This window comes from Loxodonta africana, chromosome 11 (assembly GCF_030014295.1).
Source record: "Loxodonta africana isolate mLoxAfr1 chromosome 11, mLoxAfr1.hap2, whole genome shotgun sequence".
NCBI lineage: Eukaryota > Metazoa > Chordata > Mammalia > Proboscidea > Elephantidae > Loxodonta > Loxodonta africana.
The window spans coordinates 102,103,745-102,125,296 of record NC_087352.1 but is presented as its reverse complement, the minus strand read 5'-3'; the positions used below and the strand labels follow the sequence as shown (position 1 = coordinate 102,125,296).

General features: G+C 41.4%; 1 protein-coding gene across 4 annotated transcripts in view; it reads right to left on the bottom strand.

The window, feature by feature from the left end:
- The window catches only part of RALBP1 (ralA binding protein 1), a 95,843-nt gene extending 92,695 nt beyond the window's left edge, over positions 1-3,148 (bottom strand). For 2 of the 4 annotated variants that reach the window (XM_010586847.3, XM_023543980.2), the window contains exon 1: positions 2,991-3,148. The gene's annotated coding sequence lies outside the window, so the exon portion shown is untranslated. Of the gene's footprint in view, positions 1-2,494; positions 2,610-2,990 lie in introns of those variants that run through there. The other 2 variants (XM_023543979.2, XM_003406790.4) reach the window with 2 other exon arrangements.
- Between the last annotated feature and the right edge of the window lie 18,404 nt (positions 3,149-21,552).

Here is a 21,552-nt window from a genome sequence, read left to right as displayed (position 1 = left end):
CTTCTTTGTCCTTTCTCAATGACTCCTGTGTGCCTACAAGATAAAGTTGCAATTACTTCAATGGCATACGAGACCATCCATAGTCTGGTCTCTGCCTACCTCCCCAGTTTCATGTCTTGCCACCACCCTGTACTCTAGCCAACTATACAAACTACTTGCAGATCCTACAACTCCCCATGTAATTTTAGACTCCCATGCTTTTGCTCACTGTTCCATCTACCAAATTGTCCATCTTTTTTATGCCTACATACCCTAGCGACATAGTGGTTAAGTGCTGTGGCTGCTAACCAAAAGGTCGGCAGTTTGAATCCACCAGGCACTCCGTGGAAACTCTCTGCGGCAGTACTACTCTGTTCTATAGGGTCTCTACGAGTCGGAATCGACTCGACGGCAACGGGTTTGGTTTTTTTGGTTTACACCTGTTTTCATCACCCACTAGATCTAGTTTTTCCTTACCACCCCCTCCTTCCTCAATCCCTTTCTCTGCCTTTCAGAAATTGATCACTACTTCCTTTTACACCCACTGGACCCCTATACTTTTTCTAATCAATGCAATCTTTAAAATGTATTACATTTGTTGACAGTTCAAGTAAGAGAGTCTTATCACTCTGAAGGCAGGGACACTGCCTTATCCATCTTGAAGAACTCTTCATCTGGCAAAGTACCTGCTACATAATTCCTCTTTATACTAATGATGTGCATTTCGCCTTGTCCCCTCTTGCATATACTAACACAAGCTTCTACCAGGCATTTTCTTTCAAAAAAGAAAACATATTTTCAGGTTATATTCTGGACCCAATCTCTCCTCGCTAAACAAACAACTGTACAAACACAACTGTACAAATTAACGTGCATTTCTGATGCCGCATCTACCTTCCTAAATTAGAAGAGATATGGCCCCTGCAAGATCTATAATGAGAAACAGCATGTTGATGAGATAGCAAATTAAATTATAATGTTACTTTGTTTCAAGACACATTATTTAAGGAATTACTTCCCAACAGCTACTGCTAAACTAGCCTATCTGACTTGGATCTGTGGGTCACTCTGAAAAGTGGGAACTACACTACTGACTTCCTCCCTAACCCTACTACTGCCAATACTATTATAGCTCACATTAATTACTCCTGTTCAGGCAGGTACTCAGAAAGGAATTATCAAGTCGCCCTGATAATTCTAAAAGGAGAATGTGAAGTGACCTTTCCCATTCGCAGTCCCACTCATTCAGATGCGCTGCCATGGGGAGCTCCAAACCATTCCTTGTTGGTAGCTGCTGTGGAGTCAATGACGACTCATGGTGACTGCACGTGTGCAGAGTGGAGCTGTGCTCCACAGGGTTTTCAAGGCTGTGACCTTTCAGAAGCAGATCACCAGGCCTGTCTTCAGAGGCGCCTTTGGGTGGGTTTGAAGTGCTAACCTTCCAGGTAGCAGTTGAGCACTTAACCATTTGTGCAACCCAGGTACTCTGGCCTATTCCTTATCGCCACTTAAATACTTTGTGAATAACTGCTCGAGTATGATGGAATGCAATCCAAAGTATTGCACCATTAGAACACGCCCACTCCACTGAACAAAAAGTTTAGTGAAAGCTTTTCTTATCGGTACTGAAGTCAATGCACCTACTGCAGTACTTATTTACATACCTTCAAAATAACTCCAACTGGAAATTTAACAATATTCAAGAACTCTACTAGGCCTTAGAGGACACATGCTGCTTGCTCAAGAGGGCTACTCTGCAGTAGTGAATCCCAAAGCTTGAAACAGCTTAATTACCTCAGGTAAGCCTGAGGTGTGCAATATTTTATAAAACCTGTTTCGCTCGCAAGACTACAGGATAAAAAAAAAAAAAAAGCTGACCTCAATTAAGAGCATTTTGGCACAAGCATATTTGAAAAACATATTTGAAGAACAGTTGTGAAAAGCATCCTCAACGCTAGAGCTGCCAGTCCTTTCCCAGTAAAACCCGAACTAAGGACCAAAGTCCCCAACGGACCCCCAGTGCTTCAATGCCAGCGCTGGGAAAAACCAAGAACCTTTTTCTAGTCCCTCAGCATGCACTGGAGACAGGTCAATATTTCGGAAAAGACTAAAAACCAATGATAATATAAAAGGCTGAGTCCTCTCTCCTCCGTTCAGGTGCGCCTTAAAGAGCTCTCCTGGGGCCTGGAGAATCAGGGGGGTCCTTGGTTCCTAACTCTTCTACAGACCCGGGGAGCACCAAATCACAAATGCAGATGCCGTTAGGGTAGGCCCGCCCCGCAAGTTGGGGGGACGGTTACCAAGCCAGCAAGAAATGGGGAGGAACCTTGCCCAGTATGAATCAATATTAGGGCAGCCACGCCCCCCAACCCCCAACTCCAAAACGGAGTGCGGCGAGCGCCGAGCCCAGCACGCTGCCTGACAGACTCGGTGCGAGGCCGGCGCCGGAGACGGGTCCTCGGGCAGGCGAGGGGCATCGTGGCGATCCGGCACACCACCACTCCACGCGACTGACCTGTGCCTGCTGCCGCAGCCGCCGCCTCCCCGCGCTCACGCTGCCGTCGCAGCCACCGTAGCCGCCTCCTGCGCGGCGCCCCCGGCCGGCCTCAGGAACCCCATTCCCACCCCGCCCAGCCTCCGCCTGTTTACAATGACTGGAACGAAACAGGACGAGCCGGCTCAATGCGCACGCGCATTCAGTCCTCCCGCCGCTGCCAGCTTCCCGGGTTCCTGTCGCCCGTAGACTGACTGCTTAGGCCGTCAAGGGCAAACGCCCCGTGCCCTCGCGCGAGGCACGCCGGGAGAAGTAGTTCTCGTACGCCCCACTCTGGGCCTTCACGGGGCCGCTCGTAGAAGGAGCACACTACAACACCCAGGAAGCTCCGCGCTTCCTCCGGCCCAGGCGCTCGCTCCGGGGACAGAGGGAGCGCGCGAGAGTGCGCGCCGCGCTAGGATTGTGCAGGCGCCTGCGCAGTTCTGGTCTTGGGGGACTGGGTGGGACGAACACCTACCCCATAAACGTATTAGCCAAGATCGTTTGGGACAGCTCTTGTGATGGTCTTGAGAAAGGAAATAGCTTTCCTCTCCACGCTCTGACCAGCCTGTGTCCTCAGCTACCGAAGCTCCAATCTTGTGCCGGCTTGCTTTAGTCGTCCTAACCAGTTAGACGAGCCTGGGAGGCCGGCCCAGCCTGCCGCTGGGTGGGGCGTCTTCCTGGCTTCCGATTGGGTGCGGAACCTTTTATTGCGGTGGGAACTCTTGCTTGAGGGCCTTGGAAAAAGGAAGCGGCGAGGGCCAGTGGGAGAAAAAAGGCTGGTGTAAAACTTCCACGGAAGGACCGTCCGCGGAGTTCCTGAAATGAGTGTTGACAGGATCAGCCCTTGGTTCTTGGCCGGCTGCGGAATTGCTGTCTTCTACCACCCTCTTTGGCACATTTACAAAGCAATACTTGAGTTAGAAATGCCCAGACACATGTTCAGCGCGCAAACAACTGAATCATGAGGAAGAGTGGAAATAACTGGATTACTCCAGAAGTGAGGGCTAAGGAAAGTCCTTCCAAGGCTTAAAGAATTGTTCTGCTGATGCTCCTTGAAGGCTGGAAACCCGGGTTGGTTGGTTTGTTGGAAGTGTTCTTGTTTTATAAAATTTGGCTGTTTATTAGGGAAGAGAGAGGATTTGGGGTAGATAGTCCTTCACAATCACTTCCATCCCCACATGACCGCTGCAATCCATCCTGCACTATTCAGTTTTTCTAAAATCTGATAAATTTGTCTCCTGCGCTCTGCATTTCCTACCCAGTAAAGTTCAGGCCTGGTGGCACAGTAGTTAAGTGCTGGCTGGCAAGCAAAAGGTCTCCCACAATTAGAACTGAGACGGTATGGGGTAGCCATTGTTTTTCTGACTGTGTAAAAGCTTTCTCATTGCCCCTTCTGGCAATAGAACAATCTGTTCTAACCACTGGGATGGGCATGCAATGGTGCCAATTGCAATAATACTCTTTGCCTTTGGCAACATGCATTGGGCCAAAGGATAGGCACTGACCCAAGCTGGGCATTATGGAGCCCTTGCCTGAAATTGCTATATGGACAGAGAATGGGAAAAAAAAAGCGTTCTGCTGAGGTTTTGCTCATGGCCATATGCCCTGCAACATAAAGAGGCCTGTCTGCAGTAAGAATAAAAGAGGCCAAAGGACGGAAACAGAAAAGAAAGGAGAAATGAAGAGGAGAGAAAGCAGAGCTGGCCGCATAATGACTGTAGTTTCAGTCTCAGAGGCTGATCCTTAAGTGGTTGTGAGCATGTGAGTCTAGCTGGGTGAGCCAGTATATTCATTTATTTGTCGTTATTTAGGGCCAGTTTTTGTGGGCATAGAAGATATTTGTTGGTTGACTCTCAGGCATTTGTTTCACCTATTTAAGCCATGCAGCATATCCATATCCTCTTGCAACTGTGAGCTCTGCAGAGCTCTGAGTTTTAAAGACGGCCAGTGAGCTCTGCAGAAACTTGTACTGGGCTTCTAGTAAAATGCAGCTTCCTCACACTTCTGGTATGATGTGAGTATATGAGGTCTGGAAATATGGTAACTGTTTTCTTCCTATAAGGGGGGAACCTGGAGGTATGCTGGCTTACGGAGGAGGGCACCAGTGGAGGAAGGCACCGGTAAAGCCTCAGGATGACATCAATACTATTAATTGAGTGCTGGGGAGATGAAGAAAAACCTTGTTCTTGATGGCATAATTAGAGCTGCAGTATCATACCTTTTGTGAATTGTGATCCATAAGTTTTCTATATTGTTCAAGCCAGTCTGTATTGGGTTTTCTGTACTCAGAATTCTGAAAGTCCTAACTAATTGAGTTGGACTTCTCTTATGACACTGAAAGATCATGACTAATATAGGTTACTACCTACATAAAAAGAATCTGTGGAAGGGACTTTAGTTATGACAGCATGACAGGTCAGCAATTCCTCTGTACACAAAACAAGTATAAAACTGGAAAAAATTGTCAAAAACAACCATTTAGAACACTGGAAGTCAACTAAACATAGATGACAACTTTAGAGGCATCTAGAAAAAGTGATAGAACTTCAAAGAGGAAGAGTGGAAGTCTATGGCCTACTTGCCTAAGGCCGCTCCTATCCTCCACTGTTGCCTCAGCTCCATTGAGAAGAACAAATACTACCAGCATGAGTAGGCTACCCAAGAAAACCAGCAGCTTTGCTGCCAGAGGAGATGGACTCAATTTGTGGTAGAAGGTAAAAAAAAAAAAAAAAAAATGGCTTTACCAGTTAAAGGTAGCAAACTCAGTTGCAAATGAACAGGGAAAACTCATATCTTTGCTACCCCAAAGTTGCAGTTCTAGGTAGAGTAAATGGCAAACCAGGCAGAAATATAGCTGGGAGATACTGGAAATAAGAGTCATTGAAGCGCTGTTCTCCACACATCTCTGAATGACTGGGAAACTGTACATGTGTGGTAGTAACCCAAGAGACCCACTGAAAAAAAAGTGAAAGCCAAGGCAGATTTGGGAACTGGTAGTAATTTTGAATGCATTCCTCCATCCACACATAGATTAATTGACAGAAGGAGGAAGACAAGCTCAAGTTGTTTGAGTACAACTTTTGCTCAGCTCATTGACAGATCACTCAGCCATGCAGACATGGGGTAACCTCTAGAAAGCCAGGTTAAAGATAAAAATCAGAATAAAAAAAAAGATTAAAGAATTGATCTGTGTCAGACCAAATTAACAACAGTAACTCTAAAGCAAGATGAGTGGTCTATGGGGCAGTGAGTGTAAGTCAATGGTAGTGAAAAAACATGGGGACAGATAGCAAGAATAGTGTTACAACATGAAAAATGTAACCAATGTTATTGAACTATCCGTTGTAGAAATTGTTGAATGGATATATGATCTGCTGTGTATGTTTACACCAAAAATAAATATTAAAAACAATAAACCGAGCAGAAACACAAGAATCACAACCCATTGGAAGGGCAGATCCGCAGTTTAATTCTAGGTGAGATGCAAAAAACAAAACGCTCAGAAAAATAAAACGGCATCTAGAGTTGCCGAAATATACAAAATATTACATTTTCAACAAAGAAAGGAATTCATGCAAAGAAACAGGAAAGTGTCACCCGCTTACAGGGGAAAAAAAAATCAATAGAAATTGACTTTGAGTGGGCCCAAATATTAGATTTAGAAGACAATCTCTTCAAAACAGCTATTTTAAAAATAAAAGGAAATGTTTCAAGGAATTAAAGGAAAAGATATTTAAATAGAGAATCTTAGTAGAAAAATAGAGTTTATAAAAAAGAAACAAGTGGAATTTCTACACTTAAAAGTATTGAAAAAAAAAAAAATCACCCAGAGCGAAGAAGAATGAAGAAAACCCAAGACACAAGAACAATATTAGCCCAAAGGACTGAAAGACCACATGAACCAGAGACTCAACCAGCCTGAGATCAGAAGAACTAGATGGTACCGGCTTACCGCCAACAACTCCCCTGTCAGGGATCATAACAGAGAGCCCCAGAGACAGCAGGAGAAAAATGTAGAACAGAATTCACATTCAAGTAAAAAGACCAGACTTCACTGGTGTGGCAGAGATTGGAAAAACCCCTGAAACTATGGCCCCCAGATGCTCTGCTAACCCAGAACTGAGACCATTCTTGAAACTCACTTTTCAGATAAAGATTAGACCGGCCTATAAAACAAAAATTAATACATGTGAGGAGTGTGCTTCTTAGTTCAATCAAATACACAAGACCAAATGGGCAGATCCTGTCCAAAAGCAGGACAAGAAGACAGGAAGGGACAGGAACTGGATCAATGGACACAGGGAACCCCAGATGGAAAGGGAAGCGTGCTGTCACACTGTAGGAATTGCATCCAATGTCACAAAACAATGTGTGTATAAATTTTTGCATGAGAAGTTAACTTGAGCTGTAAACTTCCACCTAAAGCACGATAATAAAAAAAAGAAATACATAATAAGTGAATCAAATACATTCAAAAAAATCTATAAATCACTTTCAGAGAAATCCAAAAGAAGGGAAAAATGTGCAAATTATTATGATAGAATTTGTTATTAAAAAAAAATCCATTCCTGTGGAGTTGATTCCAACTCATAGAGACCCTATATAATAGTAGAAATTAAAAATTTACCAGATGGTCTCAGTGGCAGATTCAAGATGTCAGAGAAGAGAATCAGTGAACTTGTAAATCAGTATAAATTATCCAATCCAAAGAACAAAGAGGAAGAAGACTGGAGGAAGAAAAAAACAGAGCCTCAAAAACCTGTGGAATCACTCCAGAAATCCTAAAACATAAAAGGGGACTCCCAGAAGGAGAGAGTAGGGGCAAAATTTTTTGAAATAATCATTTTTAAAAACTTCCCAAAATTGATTTAAAAAAAAAAATCTACAGACACAAGAGGTTCAATGAACCTGATGTAGGATAAACACCTAGATGCATCATTAAAAAAAAAAACAAAACCCAAACCAAACCCATTGCTGTGGAGTCAAATCCAACTCACAGTGACCCTCTAAGACAGAGTAGAACTGCTTCATAGAGTTTCCAAGGAGCACCTGGTGGATTCGAACTGCCGACCTTTTGGTTAGCAGCCCTAGCTCTTAACCGCTATGGCACCACGGTTTCCAATACATCATAGTCAAGTCTAAAAGTGAAAGACAAAAAGAAAATCTTTAATGTAGCGAAAGAAAAATGATTCATCACATACAAGAGGAAAAAACAATATGACTAATAGCAGATCTCTCATCAGCGACACTAGAAGCCAGGAGGCAGTAGAATAATATAGTTAACGTGCTCAGAGGAAAAAAAAAAAAAAAAACTGTCAACCAAGAATTCTGTATCCAGTGAAACTATCCTTCAAAAATGAAGGTGAAATAAAGACATCCCTAGAAAACAAAAACAGAGACTCTATTACTAGCAGGCCTACCCTACAAGAAATATTAAAGGTAGTTCTTCAGGCTGAAAGGTAAGGATAACTCAGATGCACAGGAAGGAATGAAGATGTGGAAATTATATGTATGTAAGTGTAAAGGAGGAAACCCTGGTGGCGTAGTGGTTAAGTGCTACGGCTGCTAACCAAAGGGTCAGCAGTTCAAACCTGCCAGGCGCTCCTTGGAAACTCTATGGGACAGTTCTACTCTGTCCTTGTCCTATAGGGTTGCTATGAGTTGGAATCGACTCGATGGCACTGGGTTCTTTGGTTTGAAGTGTTAAGGGGCCCTGGTGGTGTAGTGGTTAACAGCTTGGCTGCTAACCAGAAGGTCGGCAGTTTGAATCCACCAGCCACTCCTTTGAAACCCTATGGGGCAGCTGTACTCTGTCCTATAGGTCACTATGAGTCAGAATCAACTTGATGACAAAGGGTTTATAAGTATAAAACGACATATACACACACATATACATACATATGCATGTACACACAAAACTCTCTTCTGATTTCTTTAAAAATATTAATTAAAGAAATAACACTGTATTGTTGGTATTACAGATAAATGTAATATATATGGCTACCCAAAATTAATATCACAAAGGTAGAGGAAGGAAAGGGAGCCCTATCGGGGCAAAATTTCTATAGCTTATTGAAATTAAGTTACTCTTACCCTGAAATAGATTGTATGAAGTTAAAGATACACATGTATTCCTTATGAAACCAATAAAAGAAAGTAATTTAAAAATATAGCTTAAACATCAATAAAGCCTTCCATAGACACATCCAAACTCCCTGAGGGACCAAATTACTGGGCTGAGGGCTGTGGGGACCATCTAGCTCAATTGGCATAACATAGTTTATAATGAAAATGTTCTACATTCTACTTACTGAGTAGTGTCTGGAGTCTTGAAAGCTTGTGAGTGGCCATCTAAAAAGCTCCACTGGTCTCACCCCACTGGGAGCAAGGAAGAATGAAGTAAACCAAAGACACAAGGGAAAGATTAATCCAAAGGCCTAATGAACTACAAGTATCCACAGCCTCCAGCAGACTGAGTCCAGCACAAATAGATGGTGCCCCGCTATCACCACTGACTGCTCTGATGGGTCATGATAGAAGGTCCTGGACAGAGCTGGAGAAAAAATGTAGAACAAAACTCTAACTCACAAAAAAAGATCAGACTTACTGGCCTGACAGAGACTGGAGGAACCCTGAGTGTATGACCCTCAGACACCCTTTTAGCTCGGTAATGAATTCACTCCTGAGATTCATCCTTCAGCCAAAGATTAGACTGGCCCATAAAACAAAATGAGACTAAAGGTACACACCAGCCCAGAAGCAAGGACTAGAAGGCAGGAGAGGACAGGAAAGTTGGTGATTGGAAACCCAAAGTCAAGAAAGGAAAGTGTTGACATGTCGTGGGTTTGGTAACCAATGTCACAAAACAATACGTGTACTAATTGTTTAATGAGAAGCTAGTTTGTTCTGTAAACCTTCATCTAAAGTACAGTAAAAGAAATCAACAAAGGAATTAAAATGTTATACTAAATAATGTTTGTTTAATGTAAAAGAAAACATTAAGGATGAATAGAAGAACATAAAACATACAGAAAACAAATAGCAACCTGGAAAATGTAAATCCAATCAATCAGAAGACAGATATTGCCAAACTGGATTCAAAGCAAAAAGCATGCTGTAGCTTTAGAGACACAAGGAAGTTAAAGAAGTAAGATGGAAACAGATATGCCATGCAAGCAATAATAGGAAAGCTTGAGGAACTATATTAATAAAACAAAAAATAGACCTTAAGGCAAGGAATATTGCTAGAGACAAAGAGGAACACTTCATAATGATTAAAGGGTGAATACATCGAGAAGATATAACAACTATAAATATATATGTACCTAACAAGAGAATCCCAAAATACATGAAACAAAAACCAATCATAATTCAATTAAAACTGGAGGTTTCGAATTCCTCTTTCAGCAACTGATAGACAAATAGAAAATCAACAAGAGTGATTAAGACTTGAACAACACTATGGACCAACTTGAACTATTTGAATTACATAGAAAACTACATCTAGCTACGGTAGAATACACATTCCTTTCAAGCCCAGATGAAATATTGTCTAGGATAGATGATATGGTAGACAAAAAACAAGTCTCAATAAATTTTAAAAGGACTGAAAACATACATTATATGTTTTCCTACCACAACGGGATTAAATTATAAAGCAACAACAGAAAAAAGTCTGAGAAATCCCCAAATATTTGGAAATTAAACTACACATTTCTAAATAACCCACAGGCTGAAGAAGAAATCACAAGAGAAAGTTAGAAAATGTCCTGAACCGAATGAAAACAACACAATATATCAAAGTTTAAGAAAAGCAGCTAAGGCTGTGCTTAGAGGGAAAATTAATAGCATTAAAATGCTAATATTACAAAGGAAGATAATAATCTAACCTTTCACGTGAAGAAGCTGGCAAAAGAGCAAATCAAACACAAATTAAGAAGGAAGCAAAGAGTGAAAATCACAGTAGAAATCGATGAATTAGAAAATAGAAAAAAATCCATGGACCCAAAAGCTCATTCTCGAAAAGGTCAAGTTGATAAAGCTTTAGCTAGTCTGACTAAGAAATAGACAAAAAAAAAAAAAAAGACAAAGAAGATACAAATTACCAAAATCATAAGTGAAAAAAGAATCATCACTACAGACCTTACAGATATGAAAAGGATTATAAATAAATATAATGAACATCATTATGCCAACAATTTTTAAAACTTAGATAAAATGGAGAAATTCCTAGAGAGAACAAATTAGCACAACTGACTCAAGAAAAAAAAATAGAAAATCTGAGTAGGCTTATACTGAGGGGAAAAAGTGACTTAGTGTTAAGGGTTGAGTTGTGCTCCCTCCTAAAAAAAAAGTTGAAGTCCTAACCCCCAAACCAAACCCATTGTCAATGAGTTGATTCCAATCCTACAGGACAGAGTAGAACAGCCACGTAGAGTTTCCAAGGAGTGGCTGGTGGATTCATACTCCCAACCTTTTGGTTAGCAGCTGTAGTTCTTAACCATTGCACCACCAGGGTTCCTCCTAAACCCCAGTACCTGTGAATATGACCTTATTTGGAAATAGAGTAATTGGAGATGCAATTAACTAAGTTAGCAAGATGTCATACTGGAATTTAAAAAATAAATAAGTCATTGCTGGAGAGTCTATTTTGACTCAGAACAACACTATAAGACAGAGTAAAACTTCACCATAGTGTTTTCAAGGAGCAAACTGCTGACTTTTGGTTGGGTGGGCCCTAATCCAATATGACTGGTGTCCTTATAATAGGTGGAGAAGAGACACAGACACAAATAGACACAGAAGAAAGGCTGTCCTGGGAAGACAGAGTCAGAGATGGAAGTTTCACTGCCACAAGTGAAGAAATGCCTGGGGCTACCAGAAGTTGCAGTGAGTGACAAGAAAGGATCTTCTCCTGGAGTCTTTGGAGAGAGCATGGTCCCGCCAACACCCTGAATTTGGACACCCTGAATTAGCCTCCAAAATTGTGAAACAATAAATTTGTGTTGCTTTAGGCCACATAGTTTGTGGTAATCTGTTACAGCAGCCCTAGGAAACTGATGCTATTAATAAACCCTCCCACAAAAGAAAGTCCAGGCCTAGATGTCTTCATTGGTGAATGCTGTCAAATATTTAAGGAAGAAAAAAGTACAAAACCTACCAAAACTCTTTCAGAAAATAGAGTACTAAGGAACACTTCCCAGCTCATTTTATGAAGCCAATATAATCCTGGTACCACAGTGAAAGTCATCACAAGAAAATAAAAGTATAGACTGATATCCTAATGAACGTAGATGCAAAAATCATTAATGGAATATTCACAAACCAAATCCTATAATATAAAAAATGATTATATACACCATGACCAAGTGGGTTTTCCCAAGAATACAAGATTGGTTTGATATCTGATAATCAGTTGATATGCCATATTAGGAGAATAAAGAACAAAAACAATATGATTATCTCATAGATATGAAAAAAGCATTTAACAAAAATCCAAGTCATTCATGATAAAAACTCACAATCAGGAAAGAAACACAAAGGAACTTCCTCAACGTTAGAAAGTGCATCTGTGAAAAACCTACTCTTACATCCTACTTAATAGAACATAGACTTCCTATCTCCCCCAATACAGGTAATATAATCATTTGGATCAGATCAGTATTCAGTATTTGCATGATTAAAGCTATACAAATGCTGTATAGTTGTTCATAGATACATCATGTAATTTGTCATGATTACCTTTCTTTTCTGTACAACTTTTTTGTTTCTGAAGTTGATAATTGTCTTTTGTTTGATTGCTTGCTTGCTTAATTTTATATGTACTTCTCCGTTATTTGTTCCCAAATTCTCCCTCAGTTGCGCATTCAATATACTAGATGTCCTATTACTAGCTCCCCACAGACGTCTCTCCCAGAAACTTCTGACTTGATCCAATCTGGGTACCTTGCTCTCTAGACATGCTTTGGCTGTCATCTTGAGCTGTTCCTGGGCATTCCCTTCATCATTCCATATTTGATCCCTTTTTTTCGTGGGTGATGGCTTCTTTTTTTTCTTGGTTTCTCTTTCATTTTGGCAGAGCACATCCTCTAGTAGTTTTCTGAGAATGGCATGTAGAGGTTAATTTTTTGAGAACTTCCATATCTTAAAATGCCTTTTTTTCTATGCTGACAATTAATTGACTTGGTTTGACCAGATACAGAATAGAAATCATTCTACCTCAGATTATTGAATACTATGCTACAGTTCTCCTAGATTCCAGTGTTGCCATGAAAGAATTTAATGCCACACTGATTCTTGATCCTTTGTCTAAAACTTGAATTTTCCCCCTCTTTAAGGGAAAAAGTACTTTAAGATTCTGTAATTTGTCCCTGGAAATGTCACAATGATGTGTTTTGACCTGGTATTAGTTTTATTCTTTGTGTGAGTTATTTGGGCCCTTTCGGTCTGGGAACTCATGCACTTTGGCTCTGGGAATATTTTTATGAATTATTTCATTGATGATTTTCTCACATCCACTTTCTCTGTTCTCTATTTCTGAAACTATTATCATTTGGTGTTGAATCTTTTATATTGTCCTTCTACTTTTATCTCCAATTTCTTTGTCTTTTACTTAAATCTCTGGGAAATTTCTTCAACTGTATTTTCAACCTGCTTATTATTATTATTGTTTTTGGTTTTATACTTTTAATTTCCAAGGACTTTTTCAGGAGACAGAGTTCTCAAATTTTTGTCTATATAGTATACTGTTCTATTCTTGGAACCAACAACTTATCTATCTGAGGATATCAATGATACACATGTATATATTTTTAAAGTTTTCTTCTCCTTGCATAATCTCTGATTTTTTTAGGCTGTGACTTTGTTTTGTTTTGTTGTGAGTGTTGATGTTTGTGGGCTTTTTTCTTTTTTTTTTTGGCCTGATTTCATAGAGACTTCCCTCAAATGTTCAGTGATCCTTGGTTGTCCGAGTACATTTAAAGGTACAGAACTAAAAACCTGTCTAAGCTTAGAACACGTGAGTAGGGCTTGGTATTTGTGGAACTCATTCGCTGTCAAGTGGTCTGGCTGGGCACTTTATTGGATATGTCAGGCTGTTGGTTTCTCCAACAGATGTTTCCTCCTCTTCCTTGGATACATAAGGTATGGCAGCCATGAGGAATGTGCTTCTCAAATCTCTGACCGTAGGGGTCATAATTGACTCACAGCCTCAGATGCTATGCTCTGAATTCATCACTGCTTTTTTTTTTTTTTTTTTTGTGCTAAGGCCACACTTCCCACACTTCCCCTTGACTTCTCCCCAGTCAATGACAAGATTGCCATCGTACTAAGGCAGGCCCATTCCTACAAGATGCACAATTCATCTGATGGGAATCTTCGGTTTGAAGACTTCCTAGTGGCTTTGCCTAAACTTTCTTAGAACCACACTGCAGCCTAAGGACATTTTTTTCTCATTTTCTTCCTCTTCCCACATTCCTCCTTCCCTTCCTTCTCTTCTTTATAGGGGTTACACCAGCATCATGAACTACTGGCTCTCCCAGTCTCCACTGGCACCTTCCCCATTTTCTCTCACAGTTGTTTCCCCTAATAAATCTCTTGCACATCTTGTCCCATCTCGGCATTTTCTTCTCAGAGGACTCAGATTAATGTGAATGATATTGTCTAAGAGAACAAATGGAAAGATGGGCATTCGGGATTGACTAACTCACCACTTGGCAGTTGTTGAGGATGGCAACCTGAACGATAGATGGACATGGATAGTCCTGGCACAAGGTTGTGGCCCAATTGCTAAAGGTTTTACCTGTGGTGAACTGTGAAAATGTCCAGGTGAAGGGTAACGGTTCAGGTATTCGAAAGATACGTGTGAAATAATCCAACTCCATAACAATAGAGTTAGATGGTTGCTGCTAGATTGTATTAATGCTTGCGGAGGGGTAATTGGAGACCGAGTGCTGTTAACAAGGAATTAATGGCCAAGAATCATAAGGCTTATTTTGGTAGCATACAAAAAGGCCTTTATCTTCTACAGTAGAAGAGCTGACACAGTTGAGCTTCAGCAGTGTTTAAATTCTCAGCCAAAGGTAAATCTATTATGCCAAGTTCAGAATCCTGGTTGGGAAATCCTAGGAAATCTGAAATATGGAATGGAGACAATTGGGTGTATGTCATTGAGGATGTTGACTCTGTAAAACACCCCCCCACCCCACCTTTACTCAGAGGTGACACCCTTCCCTAGTAAGAGCTGATACTTCTCCCATACTGGAAATCACTACTCTCCCCCCATAATACAACAGGTATACCCTCGAGAGCTACCCTTACCACCTCTCCAGGGTGCCAGGCCAATAACTAGGACAAATCCTAGCATAGCCTGACTGAGGACACGCTGGGACTGATAATGGAGGAAAGAGACTCCACTAAAAGAGTTGTAAAAATTAGCTAGCTTATATCCATAGGAGCAAGGGGATTAGCCCAGGGATTGGATTCTGAAGGTTCTTATTCAAAGGGGTCAGAATGGAAGACTAAAAAAACAAATATATAAATAAGCAAGAATTCATTATCTTGGAATACTTCCTCAAGACACAAGATTTAAAACTATGGCAAGAACCCCAAGGAATGGGGCAAACTCATTGCTAGTGTGGCTTTTAGAAGCCTGGAGAAAGCAATGAGCAACACTTGGTGAAGTAGAAATGCCTGAGTTGGCCTGGCAGATGATAGAGGAAAGAATAAAGAGATTGGAGGAAGTTGGCATTTTGGAATGGATATGTGAGCCCTGAAGACCCACCAGAGGATTCCATTCCATGGGAGGGCCTTAAGGATGCACCATTTCACCCCGGTTACTAGAAATGTACTTGTCAGAGGGACACCAGCATAAGAAGTTCAGTGGTCTCCTCCTCTGTAGGCCAGGGATGGTTACAGGAGAGGTGGCCACAGAGCAGGGCTTTACAATATCCATGGGGAAGATGGGCCAGGTGGCAGCACTTACCTGCCAGAAGCCAGGAGTTGGCAATTACTATAGTAACCAGTAAGACTGAAGGGGCAGACAAGGGTGTTCAATTAGCAGGGAGTTATGGAGATTAATAGAGTATGGTGTCTCTAGGGAGGAAATAAACAGGTAGTCAACAGGCACTACGTGATACCTATAAGCAAAATAAGACAGGAATGAACCAACAAGAGGCTGAAGGAAGTTGCCCCTCAAAAAAGCCATGATTTCTTTCTCAGTTCCTACATTTGAGCCAATTTCCTGGGCTATCTGGTCAGGGACTTGGAAGGAAAAAAAAACTAGAAGATTGGAGACAAGCAGTTCTGGAGTAGAGACATGTCATTGAACATATGGAATGGGGATAGGATGTGAGGTCTAACCCCTTTTTAAAAAGACTTTCAACCAATTTTGGTTTTAGCTCCTGAGCCTTATGCCTAGTCCCTCTAATTTCTAAGGCTTTGGTGGATTTCACAGTAAATTGGCTTGCTTTCTGGCTTTCACACTGGTGGTTTAAGATTAATCTTCCTTGGGTTGGCTAAGGCAGACAACATATCGATCTGTTTTTTAGCCTCTAAATGTCGTTATTGTTGTCTCCTCTCTCATTCCCTTTGCTCTTATGGGCTTATGGTTTTTATTTGGAAGAAAATCCTTTCTGGTCATTTTGTTGGGTTTTAGGAGAGATTAGAGGCTACTGCCTTTAATTGGAACTTGACAAACTCTACCATACAGAATTCTATGCAACTTTCCCTATCTCAGTTTATAAGGGACCTTGATTAAGTTATATTGCTTTCAAGGAAGAGTTGAACTAGGCTAGCTTTTGACTGATTGTCAAGAAAGAATTCCCTTCAAGTTTTATACATGTTACTTAAGCAACCTCCCTCAACTCCAAAAAAAGTACCAAAATGATGTACATATAACTTAGATGTTCAGGCTCAGTTGGGATGACTGTGGGAGGACTGCTACCCACAGACACTGAGTTACCCACAGATACTGAGTTAGCAAGTAACTGTACTATCATTCAGGCCATATTACTCTAACTTGTCCACAAGTACATACTATCAAAAATTTTGAAAAAATCTGTATACGCAATGGTCAGGTATAATGTGGCACAAATTTTTTTGAGTTTGGCAGAACTGAGTTCAAATGTTGGCTCTAATTCTTACTCTATTTAAAAATTCTGTGGGGGTAGCATCTGACCTCCTCTAACTACACAGGGATATTCTTTAGTCAGGGCAACCTCTTATCAGCAGCACCCGTAGGCATGCCTCTCTGCCTTGCTTGGGCAAGTGTTAAAAAGCTCTTTTAGTTTTGCTGATAAGTGTCCAGAGTCACCTCACTCTGACAGTAAGCCTCGTCTAAAGGCACTCATCTCTAGCTATGCAAGTCAGCAAACCTAGCTCCACCAAGTGCCCAGAGGTGCCCTACTCCACCAACAAGCCTCTTGCCCAAAGGCACTCAGCTTTCTCACTTCGTAGCTGGGAAGCGTACTTCGCTATCTCCTGCCATTCTCCTGGTTCTGCTGCTGCCATTTCTCTCCCGTTGCTTCTCCTGTCTTCGGTGTTACAGCTCTCTCTCTCTCTCTCAGTCTTCTGGTTCCAGGAGCTTCTTAGCACAGGAATCCCAGGTTCAGAGGATGCACTCCACTCCTGGCTCTTCTTTCTTAGTGGTAGTGAGATTCTCTGCTCCTGCCTCTGAGATGGCTCATTTTAAGCCTAGCAGGGTTGCAAAACTGACTAATTCCTTTGTTAGGATTCCATATACTTTATTTGCATAGTCCCACTCAATCATTTTGTGTGAGTCACAAAGACTATAGCTAGAAGGTCCATATTTAGTAATTCATTGCAAGACAGGCCACCACCTGGCTCTTCTAGCCATTGGCCCTTTCATACTTGAAGGATTAACTCTTTTTTCCCAATCATTTTACCAGTCCCAAGCAGTCATTAACAATTAGTCCTTCAGTAGTACAAAAGAGTCCTCAAGGTGAGGCTACTCAGGTACCAGCCATTCAGGTCTGCTGCAGGTGTCCATCTGATCTGGTCAGGTTCTCCAAAAGTCGACAAGGCTTCACTCTTTCTGACCTCTGATAAACTGTAACTGAGAGGTTATTCCCCTGCTCTGAGCCTCACAAGGTATCAGCATAGCAAAACCTTTAAGAGACTTTAGGTCCAGCAATGCCTCCTCCTTAGTCCACTCTTTCACACTTCTACAATTATAGTTTTTACAATCACGATTAACCCTATTAACGGTCATGCTCACAGCTGAATCATATAATCTTATCAGCATCTTCCCCCACCCTCTCTTTCCCTGACCTATCAGGAAAAGAGGAATCTATGCAATGGGAATCCTCCTTTGTCCCCCTCATTCTGAGTGTAAGTACACCCACAAAAGTGCATAAGCCAGCCACTTCGTGCCTTTATCTCCCTTTTCTTCTTCCCTCCCCCTCCCCCCCATTTTAGATAGCCAATGTTTAAATTGCTGGTTCCCATCAAACCAGGGCTCAGAGGAGACAAGCAATGTTCTGGTTGGAACTTTGAGCATCTGCATTCACAAGCAAAGTCCAGTCCAGGGCAAGCCATCAAATTGCAGCAACCTACAACAGCTCATGGTATCAAACATCCTTCTCTTCATTTGGTCGGGTTCTGGTCAGCTCATCGCTAGGCAACCAAGCTAGGTCACAATAGGTAACAGCCATAGACCAGCCACCCCTTCCTCTCACCCTCTCACTGCTAGCCCCCATGGGCTAGGTCAACGGGAGCCAATGGAACACATCCAAACTCAGCCAGTCTTGTCATTGCTCTACTTCCCCACTTCCACTCATTGAGTTCACCGGGGTGGTCGCCACAAGCGTACAGACCAAGCTGTCTACTTGCAGGCTCCCTTTAACTTCTGGGCCTAGAAGGAAATTTTTCTAATGGGCTCTGTCTTTTCTTGCCTCCATGCATCCAATGGCAAACCACTTGCTCGAAATTCAAAAAGCAAAATAGTCACTTTTTTTCCTGAAAGTCCTTCCTTCACATGCAAATCTGTTCTCTCAGCAGTTCTGGGTGGGTCTGCATGTCTTTTCAAAGGCAAAATTCCTGGGTGGGGCTCAAGTTTTTGGCCTAAGGCCCCTGATACTCTACGCACAGGGCTACTGCATTCAAACCAACAGCCTGTGATTCTTTCAGGCAAATTCTAGTTCCACTTTTAGCATATCCAATCACGTATTGGCTATATGTAGAGTTAAACACTCTAATCTATAATACCCAATGTTCATTTCTATCGTACATTTAGGTCTGCTTTACAACACTAGGTAGGAGAAACATCAATATCCATAGTACACTAAAATAAATGCACAACTTTTTAAAAAAACATTTCAGTTTCTTCTTCACCTCTTGACTGTCTTCTCATTCATATGCATATGGCCTTGGGTCTGGCTGGGTGGAACCAGTAGACCCTGGCTCCGTATAGATCATCCTATTTAACCAGCCTGGCCTTTGCCCTGAGCCACTCCAGATGTGGCTTTTCTCTCCTCAGCTGCAGCATAGCATCTCTTACTTTCTTTTCAGCCAGTACAGATAGCAATAACCAAAGCAACCAGCCAATAATCAAAAGCTTCTTTTCCCAAGCCCCTTTATTCTTTCTCTTCCTAAGTCCCATGCTTCCATGAGTCTGGACTCATTGCAACAATCCCCGCACCTGACACCAAGTGTAAAGATGGCTTGGGGGTGGCATCTGACCTCAGCCTCATAGGAGTCAGCCTTCGACTGTTGATATTGATTCTCCTTCCTCCTTGTGAAGTTAGAGGAGGTCAGATGCCACCCCCATGCCATTTTTACACTCTATGTCAGGGTCAGCAAATTTTTTTTTTAAGAGGCAGATAGTAAATATTTTAGGCATTGAAGGTCATATGGTTTCTGTCATGTCTACTCAGTTCTGCTGTTATAGTGCAAAAGTAGTCACAGACAATATGTGAACATACAAGTGTGGCTGGGTTTGCCCACAGGCCATACTTTTCTAACCCCTGACTTATGCACATATATTCTTATCTCGATTAGGTCATTTGCAAAAATAGTCCTAATGCTAACTACTTTGTAAGTTTGTTCTGGCACTTATATAAAGTAATACGAACCAAGGCAGTGAAGTGAAGCCCCAAAATCAGATAGACCTTGGGCTGAGTCTGAAATTTGCCACTTACTTTTTTTTTTAGTAGTTATAGGGTCACCATGAGTTCGAATTGACTCGATGGTAATGGGTTTGTTTGTTTTGTTTTTTTGCTTTTGTTTAGTTACAAGTCACATTGGGCAAATTCCTAAACCTCTTTAAGGCCCTATGGTTTAGTCAGATTGGACAAGGCTTGAAAGAGTTTAATTTGCAAAGGATTGTTTAACGGAACATTAGAATTTCTGGCTTACTACTCTATTTATGATTCCAGCTCTGGCTGCAGGCATGTAGATAAGCTATTTATGACTCAACCAAAAATCTTCACATTAGTTCCTAGTCTTTCTGAAGCACTCAATACTTTGGTTTGTCATTTTTTCAAACAGGTCTTAGGTTGCTACCCCTCCCCACCTCCTACTTCTTTCTCCTCTTTCTCCTCCCCTTTCCCTTTTGTGCCAAGCACAGAGCTTTCCAAATGGGAGGAGAGAGGTCATTCCTTGCTTAATGAATGCAATGTCCTAATCCTGTTTGATATAGCTAATTTGTGGAGATATGCCTTTAATGACTGAATTTCTAGTTTTGAGGTAAAGGAATGAGGTATTCCTTTTTTTTTTTTTCCCCTACTGAAGTTGAAACAAAAAGAAAAGGGCCTGCATCAAAACAGGGCTTTGAAGTTTGCCATCAAAACAATTTCCTTATAGTGCCTGTTGAAAACTTTAAAAAATAGGTAGGGTTTTAAAAACAAGGTAGGTTACCATCTCCCTGGGAGGTTTATGTGTGGATCTAATTACAAGAAGGAAGAATCAATTGAAATAACCTTTATAGAGTCTTTGATTTAAATGGCTGGGACAATTGCTGGTAAATAAAGGATGAGAATGTCTCTCTGCTGAATATTTGAAAGTTCCTTTGTTAAATATTTTACTTTGTGAAGCAAGATCTGCAGGGTTCTAGCAAACTAAAACTTGCACACCGTTGGCAGAACTATACATTGGTGCAACCTTCCTGGAGAGGAATTTAGAGTTATCTAACAAAATTTCATAACAAATTATGGATAACATTGCGGAGAATGGGGATTCCAGAATACTTAATTGAGCTGGTGAGGAGCTTGTACTTAGATCAAGAGGCAGTCTTTCAAATAGATCAAGAAGCAGTCGTTTGAACAGAACAAGGGAATACTGCATGGTTTAAAGTCAGAAAAGGTGTGCATCAGGTTTGTATCCTTTTACCACACTTATTCAATCTGTATGCTGAGCAAATAATCCAAGAAGCTGGATAACCTGAGGAAGAACAGGGCATCAGGAATGGAGGAAGACTCATTAACAACCTGCTATATGCATATGACACAACCTTGCTTGTTGAAAGTGAAGGGGAATTGAAGCACTTACTGATGAAGATCAAAGTCTACAGCCTTCGGTATGGATTACACCTTAGCATAAAGAAAGCAAAAATCCTCACAAGTGGACCAGTAAGCAACGTCATGATAAATGCAGAAAAGACTGAAGTCATCAAGGATTTCATTTCACTTGGATCCACAACCAATGCCCATGGAAGCAGCAGTCAAAAAATCAAAAGATGTATTGCATTGGGCAAATCTGCTGCAAAGAACCTCTGTAAAGTGTTGAAAGCATCTGGTTGCCCCGCCATCTTTGCCACGCCTCTCCTTAAATTATTTTTTAATAATAGATTTTTTTATTGTGGTAAATATATCGGTGACAAAACGTTTGCCATTTTAACAATCTTCACATGTACAGTTTAAAAACCCATTGCTGTCGAGTCAATTCCAACTCATAGCGACCCTATAGTACCAAACCCCATTGCCATCGAGTCAATTCCGACTCATAGCGACCCTATAGGACAGAGTAGAACTGCCCCATAGAGTTTCCAAGGAGTGCCTGGTGGATTCGAACTGCCGACCTTT